Raw genomic sequence first — 15,149 nt, 5'->3', positions numbered from 1 at the left:
ACTACGACGAAGTACTGCTCAAATGATTTCAAACCAAGTTTTCAAATGAGTCAAAGCTAAGAAAACTATGGGTTATAGCTATGGAAGTTATAGGTAATGTTCATGGGTATTGTTCGCAAGTCAAACCTAGTGTTTATCATCTCTGTTGCGTCTACGTACTTTTCTGCAATATTGAATCGCAATATTGATACGTAAGCATTTATATCTTATTCTTTTATATATTCATTTATGGTATGCCTTTTCAAAAGAATGCAATGTTTACAAAACATATCATATAGAGGTCAAAACCTCACTATGAAATCAATGAATGATGTATTCGTCCAAAGGGATTTGGAGGGATCGTCATATCATGCACTTAGACCTTTTATACATTAGAGTTACTTTTAATAGATTAGTAACGTGCAATTTCAATTTTTCAACATTACTTGTAATAGATTAGTAAAGTGCAATTTCAATATTTCAACAACGCTTTTATTCATAAACATAAAAAACGATTACAACAAACGGAGTACAACAAATTACTACTAAAAATCTATGGCAATCCAGACGGACATGTATTCATGTTGTGGCCTTCAGCTCTGCATATACCACACTTTGGTTTATGCTTTTCACGTTCATCCATATGGTTCATAAAACGTTTTGATTTCTTCCTCCCCCTGTGCTTAATCAATCTTGCCATAATCTTCCAATCAAAAGGTGTCCAGTAACTCGTGTCTCTAAGTGGATTAAGATGATGGCTATATTGCTCTCTTCAAGTGGATTAAGATGATGGCTATATTGCTCTCTCTAAACGGTATTTGTATACTTTTTACTACATAATCTATTTACATTCTCATGTAGATGGCTACACACAGAAATGACATGAGAGCAAGGTAATCTTTGGTGTTGTCATATTCCACATGAACCACTTACATTCCCACAACAATAGTATCTTTCTTGTGAACCCTTGTTTTTTTTTTTGGACAGCTGTTAGGATCACCCAGGGGAACTTAACCACCCACCCGGTCATCTCCTACACAGTTATACCCGCCCCCAACTGCGTGCCCAGGAGGAAACCCGCACCAATCTCATACAGGGCATGGACGGTAATACCCCCTCCCCTTTACCCCCCCTACCCCCCCCCCCCCCCCCCCAACGCGATGTGGGAAAGGTGCCCTGGGTGGAACTTCATGGCAGGGATGAAATTGTGGGTATTTGTTCTACAATTTGCTTGCCAATAACCCGGCCTGATATCTTTAACAATTATTTCTCTATTATTATTTATACTAGTTTAAGACCCGCAACCTTGTGGTTTTTTTATAAGAAGAGTATCATATGAATAAGGTGCGAGTGATGACTAATATGAGCCACTAAAAAGTATATTCAAAGGAATGTTTTTATAAATTCCATTAGCAATGTGAAGCAAATGATTTCAATACTTAGCATTCCATTTACTCGTAAAATTAATAAGAAATCTAACGATAAATCTTCAATGTATCACTCTAAATTTTTAACTGGCAACAAACCTCTATGTTGTCGGGTTGTTGACCCAATAAGGTCATTAAACAAGTTTTCAAATCAGCTCAATCAAATTATTTCAAAAATATATCCATTGGAAATTTTACGACAATCAAGAAAATAACAATTAACTATACATATCCTTAACTTGGCACTTTTTTAAAAAACTTTAGGTGTCACTTTTTTTTTTTTTTTTCTAAATTGGAGGATGAGCAGCAAAATACTTCAAGAACACTAAGGGGTTGTTTACTTTCTTTCTGAATTTGCTTCTGTATTCATTTGCGTCTTATTCTGGAGAGTTGTCTGATTCTATATCTTCTGGAAATAGATCAATTTTCAGATTAAGTGGCAGATTAAGTGACAAAGAAACAACAATTTCACTTACTGAATTATGAGCTTTTCAGAAACAGACCATTAAACGGAAAGTAACAGTCTTAGGGCTTGTCAAAATAAGTCTTAAGTCGTAATAAAAGTTATATATTATTATTAAACAAATCAAAGTCAATTAACTTTTAACTTTACATATAAATCTAAATACATTTGAACTTATTAAAAGACTGAATAATATTTCTATTACACTGGAATGATGTAACGACATGAATTGTATATAATCTCGAAAGTGAAGCATGTATTTTTTCAGTTATATGTATTATTGAAATTGAAATAGTAGTACACTTGCAATAGCTGCAACAACAACAACAACAACAACAACACTAAATGCAATAGATACAATTCCTATAAATTTATAATGAAATCTAACTCTCTCTACATCACTAAATGCAATTAAACATTAAACATTCAAGATATTACAGAGTACTTTACTTAAGGAAATTACTTAAGCTTAACTTACTTAAACTGGATGCCTTAGATGCCTTAACGAAATTAAAATCGACATTCTGCACTTTTGAAACTGGCACCATCAAACATAACAGTCTCAACCAAGTTATCCAAGGAACTACTAACCGCAAGAAATACCAGGAAAAAAATCAAAAATAAAAAGATTTTTAATAAGTATAAAAGGGAGTGGTTTACCATATGAGGAACGATGAAAAGAAACGTGTTTCCAGCATTTGGTGGCTTAACTCGGCCATGAACATTCCCCTATCCTTCCACCCACTCTTTAAAATTCTCGGCCCTGACCGAACCTAAGCTCAAGAAAGTTCTTTAAAAATAGCCTTCAGCATCTGATAATCTTTATTAAAAAACGATTTGATCAGCAGATACCCAATTTGCCCTCAACATGAAATTTAGTATGGATATTGCAGACCATTAACTTCCCGTATACATATGTCAAACTTACCTTTTTAAATCAAACTAAAATTTAATATTTATAGATTAAATCGGATTTAAAGACATATCTACCTTCACGAGCTCGAAGTCGTGTTACTGCCTCGTATCTCAAAATATCTGGAAAACAATGATCAGTTTTTAGACCTTCAACAAATTCAAGAACAAGGTATTCTTAATAGGTTACCTTATAACATGTGAATCCCAAAGTAATTTTAAGTAGGGATGTGTTTCACGTTTTCAATAATACACAAAAGACTAAAGTTCATCAAAATATTTGGTCAAAGACAAACCTCTTTGTGATGATATAAAAGTGGCTTGAAAACTTTCAATTTAAAGAAGCTCGGGCAAAAAGTCTCGGGAAATGTTTATTTTAAGTACCTAGACATAATTGAGAAAGATAATCTTCCATCCTTCAAGATGAGCCGTAACAGCAATATTCATGTCCACCACAGTGATCACGCATACATCATGCACATCTATCACATTTTTGATAAAATAAATACTACACTTAAACACAAAATCAAATTCTGATAATAAGATAATTCGATTTTTACGAAAAAATATGTGGCAAACCTACTTCTATTAAAAAAACTTTGAATATTTGAGTGAAACTTGTGTCTGGGTCCCACTGACCCGTTTCGACAGATGCATAAAGTAACCATTTTGAACCTTAACCCAACCCACTAAGTTTTCCATATACATTGGTCATACCACATCCTTGTCAATAAGTTCCTTTCTTTTCCTAAAATTCGCAAACCTTTCTTTTGTTGGTTGGTAAAACTCAAGGAATGACATTGCAATTAGCATATGTAGACATATAAATTTATAAAATAAGCATTAATAGTAAACTTGATTGTAACAAATTTATGCCATTTAATGTAACTTAAGTGACCATTACAAAGAAATCGTAACTAAGCTAATACTGGACATATCATCTACAGAAACCAATTGTACCATACTTAAATTAAAAATATCATACCAATTGGTAGTTTTTTGGAATTGTAATTTTTTCGTTGTGAATTGTTGATGAAATCTTTCACCCATTCTTCTCTGCTTTATCATAATCACTGCAACTAAAGGGCGACATTCAATTCAATTCAATCGAAACATTATTTCAAAACCCAAAAATTATTAAAATTAGTAAAAATAAGTAAAGATTTAAATTTATACAAGACATAAATTCTACAACAATAAAAGACGAGTGTACCCGTTCTTGAAACTTGAATATTGTCGTAACGATGTGAACAAATTATGATGACTTCTTTACGTCGAATAGCAATAGTTCTAATCGAGCAGTTCTTCAATTGTTAATCGATGAACCGTTTGCAAACCTACGTGAATTGTTACCTCTTGTAGTATTGCACATGGAGAGAAAAGCAGTGATAGTTACGATTGTGATCATCAATTTGGCAAACACCAGACCTTTCAAAAAGATAAAGCCATATAGATATTTTCTATAGACATTTACCTACACTTCCATAGGATGTCAAGTTAGTATTGTCAAGTTTTGTAACAATGAATGCCTAAAATCAATGGTTGCATTTTGATGAGAAATGAACATTTGTTTCCAACAAAGGTTGATTATAAAAAAAAGACATAACCCAATCTATACATAACTAACTATATGCCATTTCACAAGTTTTAATCAATTATCTACAAAATCTGAGTCTGATATAAATATAAATCTAACACATCAAATGAACATTCACATTTCAAAAACTGACCTTTTGAGCCACCGAGTTGTTGCAACGCATCAATAGAGCGCCTATGAAAATCTGTAGACCAGCATCTACTAAATGAGCACAATATAAGCACATGTGTTAATACCAAACGTATTTTGTGATGTGAAAACTTCAGTGCTGCAGTTATGGGAAGAGGATCCTATTTGTCACCTACCATATGACAATCAAAAAGTCAGCATGTGTCACATATTAAAATCAAGATCATATTGAAGTCAAAATGTGGTCAGTCTCCCAAAAAAAAAAAAAAAAGCCTTTTTTGATCGTTTGTAGTATGTATATCCTTTGAATTAAACCCAATGATATCAAAAACATCAAGAAACATTCCTTTGAACATATAAGAGGTTCAGATATGATATATGTAGAATGCTCAGAAAATCGGTTCATAAAGTATGTACAACTTTATTACTAACTATTTAAAAATCTTGAGTGAACATCCTGACATACCACCATCGACGTTATAAAAACCCTAATTCAACATAATTCCAATTATTCAATGACAATAGCCCTATTTTTTTGCAATCAAAAGTTTTAATTTTTGCAATCAGAAGCCCTAATTGTTCAATAATATAACCCTAAATGTATCAAAAAACTGAAATTTGTGTAATGAAGAGATGATGCATCGTCATGTAGGTTTAAGATGTATAATTTGTGTAATGAGAAAGAAAATAAGAGAGAAATTAAAGTACGATTAGGTTTTCTGATTCAATGTCTGGTTGTTAATTGAGTGGTAGCTGTTGTAGATTACAATTAGTTATGAGGGTATTTTAGTCATTTAATTAGATGATTAGCTAATCTAGTTGTTTTGTTAACAAATAGGCAAAATGGATAGTTGTGATTAAAAGTTAGTCATGATCTCATGATCATAAAGGTATTTGCTACTTTAATGATGAAAGATAATGATCCTCTTATAATGTTTAAAAGAGATTCTATTTTCGAACAGCATATATAAATTCGGCTTTGTTCTAGAACATCATTCCTTTTGTAATAAAATCGGTCTCTTTATCATAAAAAAAATCCATGAAGCTTCTTGGTCATCATCGAGTTGAAAAGTATTACTAGGCTCACCTTCACTAACACACCCGAAACGTGAAACTGGGGCAGGCTTCGAATTTGGTTCCACTTCCTCTTCTCTACCTTCGTCACCAGAAACGTTCTCTTCAACACTATAATGAGAAACTGTACCATCTCTTGCAGTTGACATACCATCATCTGAGTCTACTACATTTTGTTCTTCATCTCGTCATTTTTGTTCTTTATCAACAACTGTTGACTGGTTGCGAGATGTTGATGAACCACCTTCCACAGTTTGAATCAAATCCATAAAACCTGAACTTTGTGTGACTGGAAAAACTTCATCACATTGAATTTCAATTTGAGCCTGACAGATTGGATCATTCTGAGAAAGTAAATAAACTGTTTCCAAAGTGTAATGGTCGGTAAGTTCATTTTTGCATTCATTTTCATTTAAAAGAACCCACAAGATCATTTTCAACGTATGTGATCTTTGATCGGCCCCTACATAATTATGAAATGTCCCGTTCATATTGATTATAAACGTTCCATATTAATTGATTTCGTTGCGAGGTTTTGACCTCTATATGAGACGTTTTTCAAAGACTGCATTCATTTTTAAAACAACCATAACCTTTATTTTATCAATAAAGGTTTCAAAAGCATTACGTAGATTATCAAATAATGATAATCTAAAATATACTGTTTACACACGACCATTACATAATGGTTTACAATAGAAATATATTACATCGACATATGTTTCTTGAATGCAGTTTTTAAATAATATCATACAAACATGGACTCCAAATCTTGTCCTTATTTTAGTATGCAACAGCGGAAGCTCTTAATATTCACCTGAGAATAAACATGCTTTAAATGTCAACAAAAATGTTGGTGAGTTATAGGTTTAACCTATATATATCAAATCGTAACAATAGACCACAAGATTTCATATTTCAATATACATCCCATACATAGAGATAAAAATCATTCATATGGTGAACACCTGGTAACCGACATTAACAAGATGCATATATAAGAATAACCCCATCATTCCGGGACACCCTTCGGATATGATATAAATTTTGAAGTACTAAAGCATCCGGTACTTTGGATGGGTTTTGTTAGGCCCAATAGATCTATCTTTAGGATTCGCGTCAATTAGGGTGTCTGTTCTCTAATTCTTAGATTACCAGACTTAATAAAAAGGAGCATATTCGATTTCGATAATTCAACCATAGAATGTAGTTTCACGTACTTGTGTCTATTTTGTAAATCATTTATACAACCTGCATGTATTCTCATCCCAAAAATATTAGATTTTAAAAGTGGGACTATAACTCACTTTCACAGATTTTTACTTTGTCGGGAAGTAAGACTTGGCCACTGGTCGATTCACGAACCTATAACAAATATGTACATATATATATCAAAGTATATTCAAAATATATTTACAACACTTTTAATACATTTTGATGTTTTAAGTTTATTAAGTCAGCTGTCCTCGTTAGTAACCTACAACTAGTTGTCCAACGTTAGATGTACAGAAAAAAAATTGATATATATTATCTTGAATCAATCCACGACCCAGTGTATACACGTCTCAGGCTAGATCACAACTCAAAGTATATATATTTTTGGAATCAACCTCAATCCTGTATAGCTAACTCCCACATTACTGCATATAGAGTGTCTATGGTTGTTCCAAATAATATATACACATGGGTCGATATGATATGTCAAAACATTTGCATACGTGTCTATGGTATCCCAAGATTACATAATATATTAGAATACATGTATAATACAATATAAGTTAGCTAGGATATGATTAATATAGATTTGTTACCAATTTTCACGTTGCTACAACAAGAAAAATTATCCAATCTTGTTTTACCCATAACTTCTTCATTTTAAATCCGTTTTGAGTGAATCAAATTGCTATGGTTTCATATTGAACTTTATTTTATGAATCTAAACATAAAAAGTATAGGTTTATAGTCGGAAATATAAGTTACAAGTCGTTTTTGTAAAGGTAGTCATTTCAGTCGAAAGAACGACGTCTAGATGACCATTTTAGAAAACATACTTCCACTTTGAGTTTAACCATGATTTTTGGATATAGTTTCATGTTCATAAGAAAAATCATTTTCCCAGAAGAACAACTTTTAAATCAAAGTTTATCATAGTTTTTAATTAACTAACCCAAAACAGCCCGCGGTGTTACTACGACGGCGTATGTCCGGTTTTATAGTGTTCTTCGTGTTTCCAGGTTTTAAATCATTAAGTTAGCATATCATATAGATATAGAACATGTGTTTAGTTGATTTTAAAAGTCAAGTTAGAAGGATTAACTTTTGTTTGCGAACAAGTTTAGAATTAACTAAACTATGTTCTAGTGATTACAAGTTTAAACCTTCGAATAAGATAGCTTTATATGTATGAATCGAATGATGTTATGAACATCATTACTACCTCAAGTTTTCTGGATAAAGCTACTGGAAATGAGAAAAATGGATCTAGCTTCAAAGGATTCTTGGATGGCTTGAAAGTTCTTGAAGCAGAATCATGACACGAAAACAAGTTCAAGTAAGATTTCCACTCGAAATAAGATTGTTATAGTTATAGAAATTGAATCAAAGTTTGAATATGAGTATTACCTTGTATTAGAAAGATATCTTATTGTAAATAATAAAGATTTCTTGAGGTTGGATGATCACTCTACAAGATTGGAAGTAAGCTAGCAAACTTGGAAGTATTCTTGATTTTATGAAACTAGAACTTGTAGAATTTATGAAGAACACTTAGAACTTGAAGATAGAACTTGAAAGAGATTAATTAGATGAAGAAAATTGAAGAATGAAAGTGTTTGTAGGTGTTTTTGGTCGTTGGTATATGGATTAGATATAAAGAATGTGTAATTTTATTTACATGTAAATAAGTCATGAATGATTACTCATATTTTTGTAATTTTATGAGATATTTCATGCTAGTTGCCAAATGATGGTTCCCACATGTGTTAGGTGACTCACATGGGCTGCTAAGAGCTGATCATTAGAGTGTATATACCAATAGTACATACATCTAAAAGCTGTGTATTGTACGAGTACGAATACGGGTGCATACGAGTAGAATTGTTGATGAAACTGAACAAGGATGTAATTGTAAGCATTTTTGTTAAGTAGAAGTATTTTGATAAGTGTATACATTTTAACTGAGTCGTTAAGTCATCGTTAGTCGTTACATGTAAGTGTTGTTTTGAAACCTTTAGGTTAACGATCTTGTTAAATGTTGTTAACCCATTGTTTATTAAATAAAATGAGATGTTAAATTATTACATTATCATGATATCATGATGTATTAATATATCTTAATATGATATATATACATTAAATGTCGTTACAACGATAATCGTTACATATATGTCTCGTTTCAAAATCATTAAGTTAGTAGTCTTGTTTTTACATATGTAGTTCATTGTTAATATACTTAATGATATGTTTACTTATAATAATATCATGTTAACTATATATATATATATCCATATATATGTCATCATATAGTTTTTACAAGTTTTAACGTTCGTGAATCGACGGTCAACTTGGGTGGTCAATTGTCTATATGAAACCTATTTCAATTAATCAAGTCTTAACAAGTTTGATTGCTTAACATGTTGGAAATATTTAATCATGTAAATATCAATTTCATTTAATATATAAAAATATGGAAAAGTTCGGGTCACTACAAATTATAAGCCATTTGGTTTAACTGCATACAGTTAACCTTGGTGTTCAACACAAAACTCCTTCTATTTGTTGTGGTATCACCAGTAAGCCAACCATTTTGAAAAGAAATTTGGCCTCCCCAAACAAAATGAACCATAAATGGATGAATGGTAGTCATTTTTTGAATACGATATTAGTGTTTTTTTATTTATTTTTTTATTTTTTTATTTTTTTTTTGTAATTTCAAGGGGTGATTTTGTTGATGTATGAAACTCAGTTTGATGTGTTTGAGATGTAATTGTGTTCTTTGTGATGTTGTGTTTGAGTTGTGTAAAGACCCGTCCTTATCCATCTGGACGAAGTCATCAACATTTGGTCCCATTTCGAGGTACTGACCTAAATATGCCATGTACGACTCCAAGTAATATCTTTAAAATGAGCAAATGCACAGCGGAAGATTTATTTCATACCTGAGAATAAACATGCTTAAAAGTGTCAACCAAAAGGTTGGTGAGTTCATAGGTTTATCATAACAATCATTTCAATATTTCAATAGACCACAAGATTTCCGTTTATAAATATATGTACACTCGCAAGTGTATAAAAGTATTCTATAAGTTGTAGGCACCCGGTAACAAGCCTTAACATTCATGTTTTACCCTCTGAAAGTACACCGAATCAGGTGTGTTATATAAACCTCAAAGTACTAAAGCATCCCATAGTCAGGATGGGGTTTGTCAGGCCCAATAGATCTATCTTTAGGATTCGCGCCTACCATACATAGACAAGTAGTTTAATGTTACCAAGCTAAGGGTATATTTGTGGTTTAAACCCACGTAGAATTAGTTTTAGTACTTGTGCCTATTTTGTAAAACAGTTATAAAATACGCATGTATTCTCAGCCCAAAAATATATAATGCAAAAGCATTTAAAAAGGGAGCAAATGAAACTCACCATACGATATTTTGTAGTAAAAATATGCATACGACAGAACTGAACAATGTAAGGTTGGCCTCGGATTCACGAACCTATATCGGTCATATATATATATTAACACATATAACGAAAATCGAACGAATTTATGTATTATTAGTAATTTAATTGTTTTTAATTATGTGTTTCCTTAATAATCTAATTAATTACATTTATTAACATTTATTATAAAAATATTAATATAGTTATGTTATATGTAGTAAATACGGTTTTTTTTTATAACAAATAGTTAGTTGATAAAATAATACTCCTTATTGATAATAATAAATAAAAATATCTTTTTATGATAATAATTATTAGACAAATAATAATTATAATTATAATAATAATAATAACAATACTAATAAAAATGATGTTAAAGAAAAAATAATAATAATAATAACGGTAAAATTAATACTACCTCATAGAAGTTGTCCTTAAAAATGCCTAAGTCCGGGTTTGAACCCGTGACCTCCCGCTAACCCAATAACATTCCTTAACCATTCCATCGTCATTTCATTTATGTTTTAACCACTACCCTAAATCATAGTTCACATAAAATTACGATCCTAATCATCATCCCATTGTTTAATCATCAACACGATACTATCATCTATATCATCATCACCGAAACTAACCATCATCATCATATTTATTATTATCATCTTTATATCAAATTATCGTAATCATTCATGAACCTAACCGTTCATCTATCTAGTATCATCTTCTTCTTCATCATTCTAAAACTCACGATCATCGACTTTATATATCATTCATTCGCTATGTTATCTTGTATCATAACACCATTATCTTTTCTTTCTTTTTTTATAATTTCCATCCTGGCTTCTAAACCAAAAAAAAATGGGACAGCATGTTCGATAATTAGCCCAACATGGTGAAACTATCTTTTACGGCCCACTGATTCAATTATGGCCCAACGAATAAACAAAATAACTTGGCCCATTAAACCTTTAAATAATACAAATTTTGTTTTGTGATTCCTGATGAGTGGCAGATTTCGAAAAGGGAATGGATACACAAAATAACAACCGACACTTATATACCCACAAGACCCTACACTTTGATGTCGAATTGATTTCTTCGTTGCCACTTGCAAATCGACAATTATATTATTGTTTTTTCCTTTTCTCTTTTGTTTCTTTTAAAAATTGATTGTAACATCAACAAAAAAAATAAAGGCAATTATTGGTGGTGGTTTTACGTTGAAACAGAAACAGGTATTAGTAGTAGCAGAAATTATGATGTTTGTTTTGGGTCTGTTTGAGTGACTTCGATAGTTAAAACAGAAGCATAAAGGAAGACAGCATCGGTGGTGGTGATGTGGTTGTTTGAGGTGGCGAGGGTGAAGGTTTGGTTGTGGACTTCGATGGTAATAGCAGAAGTTACAAAGTGAGGATGTTTTGATTATAGACAAAGTGATGAAGGTATTGTTGTTTGAATGAAAACTGAAAATAAAAGTGGTAGTGTTCATGTGGGTGTACGTGTGTATGTATGAAAACAACAACAATTAATCTCGATGATGTTTGAGTTTGATTATGAGATGAACGTGGCGGTCACTCAAGGTGATTGTATGAAATGGTCACGATGGCCGGTTTTATGGTTTAGAAAGGGTGGTGTCGAACAAATGTAACCGGAATAGTAGCAGAAAAATAGCATGCGATGTTTGTGTGTTTGTGGGTTCTAATCGATGGTAGCATCAAGAAGACCATGGAAGATTGGTTTTGGTTCTTCGTCGATTTAGGCTAGTTAGGATAGAAAGGTTTTTGGTTTTGAGAAAAGGTGATGGATATTTGGGTTGATAACTTCATTGATATGTATATATATATATATACATATATATCTATATACATATACATATATATACATATATATATATATATATACATATATATAATTATAAAAAGAATGGATGATGGGTTTTATTGATTTACCTATATGTGTGTGTCGGCAAGAGTGTCACAAGTCAAACAGAAAATCAGTGAAAAAAAAATAATATAAAGTTGAAGTGGATGTCTACCAGAATTTTTGATTTCATGTTTGTCTTAAAGTAATTAAAAGTTTGATTCCAGACAGGAGAATAAGAATGAATACAGTTTGATAATTAAGTTCATATTTTATATATAATATTAATCATTAATCATAAATATAATAATCAAATACTAATAATAATAGAATTAATAATAATAATAATAATATCAAAATATTAATAATGATAAGAATAATGATAAAATTAATTAAAAACAATGATACTAATATTTTTAAATAAAAAATTGATAATTTTTAGTAATAATAAGGATAATAATCATAATAACTAAAATTAATATTTTCTACTAACTATAATAATAGTGATATTAATAATGATAGCAATATTATTAGAAATATTAATAATAATATAACAAATTAAATGTTTCAAATTCTTTTATATCTATAAATGCATTTATTTACAAATAGTTGTTCGTGAATTGTCGGGAACAGTCGATGGTCAATTGAATATATGAAATAGTTCACAATTTTTGAGACTCAACCTTACACACTTTGCTTATTGTATCAAGAATATTAAATCGTATCGAGAGTTTGGTTTAAAATTAGTCAAAATTTTCCGGGTAGTGACAGTACCTACCCGTTAAAGAAATTTTGTCCCGAAATTTGATCGAGGTCGTCATGGCTAACAATAAAAATGTTTTCATGACGAATATGAGTTGATAAATAGATTTTTATCATCATTGAATGATATGAATAAAACAATTCGATTACGCGAGGAGTATGAGTGAAGCTATCACAAAAGAGTGAAAGGAGTAGGTATAGATTCGTCATATCTTTTGACGTAGATAGGATTGATTTCCAAATTTAAGGGATTTGGAGAAAATCTTCGTAATAAGATTTGATTCTTCGGTAATCAAGGGAATTAGGATCCGCTTTAACTGCGATCATCTGTTTTGATTGCTCTGTCGGATATCTTTCTATAAATCCACCCCCGTCGTTTCCTTACAACTCACATCTTCTATTCTTTCTCCTTAATTCATATTCTAAAACATTCGTCAATATGCTCCATCTCATTCTGATCCTTGATATATTTCTAACCTTCATATCTGTCATTCTTCTCTTTCATCTACCACAGGAGGATTTTATTTACTTCTACTACTATCTTGGGGCTATAGTGTTTTTCATTCTCCTGTGTCTTTATATTGCTATACGCATTGATATACACGGTTTGTAGTTTCTGGGTGGTTGTTGGGTTTTATATCTTTCCTTATACTTCGATGTTCCTGCTTCTGTCTTCTATAATCATTGTCATCCACAGTTAATGCTCTCTCCTATTTGCTGCGATTTATACTCCAATTTCTATTTTGGAGCTTCATTCTTTCGTTTCCTCTTCCCATTCTCGAGTCAAGCGAGTAATGGTCCGGAATTCGTAGTTATGAAATTCGGAATGAACATAGCTAATGATTAAAGAAAGAAATGGTAATGGTACGATTTTGATTTGTCAAATTTCCAGATTATCCTGGAAAAGACCGAATCATCAAGAAATATTTTCTTGATGTTTTTAGAAATTAAATAGAATGTATGAGTCGTGTAACATGACACATGATGATGGTACTGTGAATCATCACATTCCATTAGAAACTCAACATGACTTACTGTAATTTAATGACGTTGATCAAGTGTCGTTATATTATACTAACTCATGCTTCAGTCCCAACACTACTTCAAAAACATTCATATTTTAAAATTTGAATTTTTCAGAATTTAGAAACTAACGTAGTTTCTTTTATATTGAATCGCAGGTATTGCGAAGAGATAAATTATTTCAGATAAGAATACTTATGAAAATATCTTCAAAAATATCGAGGATATTTATAATGAAAGATACGATAATATCTTTGAATATCTAAGATCAGAGGATGTTGGAGACTATTGTCCGCAAGGGTTTAGGGTAAGAAGCAAGATATTCGCTAAAGACTTCAGCAGGCATTGAATTATTTGGATTCTTTGAAGTCAAACATATTCTTTGTGATTTGTCCACGGCTTCCTTCATAGTTTCGCATAATCCGCTTTTCGGTACTAAATTTTCTATTGAGTGTTTCCAATACTCCATTCTTTATCATCAAACTCTTGGTCATTTAGGCCATCTACAATTTTGCTGCTTCATCAGCATTCAAAGTTATCATAACTGAATCATTGGTTATCAATCCGAGGTGGTTTCAGGAGAATTGTGTTTTTAGATGATTAAACGATGGTGGAATATGAAAGGTTCCCGGTAACAATAAAGAGCACACATATATATCAAAGTTATAATAAGGTTTATTCGAACGAAAATTCGAAGTTGACTTGCTGGAGCTGTGACAAAATTTGCTAATTTGGAAGGGATTGCAAAGTTATTTTGGGAAATAATAACACTAAAGTAATTAGCACAGCTACGTGTTAAACGTTTACTCAGTTTCCGAGGGTTTTTCAGGTGCATAACTATATGCATCAATCTTTTCTTCCGTAGATGAAGTGCGGCTGGTTCATCCTCTCGATCGAGGTGTTTTCAAGAATCATGAAAGGTTTGAACGCATATTGAAATCGTCAAGATACAAATGAGGTTTAGAATAAAATCAAGTGGCAAACTTGAAGAATTGTTTAGTTTCATATGTTATAATCAATATTTTAATTCATTTTAATTGTCCAATGTTATTAGTCCACAGTCGATAGTCCACAGTTAACAATCCAATGATTCATATATAGTTTAATATATAATATTCGAATTAATTAATACGTATCGTGACCCGTATACGTCTCAGACTCGATCACAACTCAAACTATATATATTATTGTAGAATCAACCTCAACCCTGTATAGCTAACTCCCACATTACTGCATATAGAGTGTCTATGGTTATTCCAAA

At 31.4% G+C, this 15,149-nt stretch overlaps 1 long non-coding RNA gene across 5 annotated transcripts; it reads right to left on the bottom strand.

The window, feature by feature from the left end:
* Positions 1–2,221: 2,221 nt before the first annotated feature.
* On the bottom strand, positions 2,222–4,977 carry LOC139862833 (uncharacterized). Of its 5 annotated transcripts, XR_011764296.1 has the most exons (5): positions 3,995–4,977; positions 3,767–3,860; positions 3,166–3,263; positions 2,860–2,904; positions 2,222–2,689 (listed from the first exon to the last, which is right to left on the bottom strand). It is a non-coding gene; the product is annotated as an uncharacterized lncRNA (long non-coding RNA). The 5 variants fall into 5 exon arrangements; XR_011764295.1 differs by having other exon boundaries at positions 2,860–3,263; XR_011764294.1 differs by having other exon boundaries at positions 2,222–2,904.
* Between the last annotated feature and the right edge of the window lie 10,172 nt (positions 4,978–15,149).

The sequence above is a fragment of the Rutidosis leptorrhynchoides genome, chromosome 8 (genome assembly GCF_046630445.1).
Source record: "Rutidosis leptorrhynchoides isolate AG116_Rl617_1_P2 chromosome 8, CSIRO_AGI_Rlap_v1, whole genome shotgun sequence".
Taxonomy (NCBI): Eukaryota; Viridiplantae; Streptophyta; class Magnoliopsida; order Asterales; family Asteraceae; genus Rutidosis; species Rutidosis leptorrhynchoides.
This window is presented reverse-complemented; position numbering and strand designations above follow the sequence as displayed.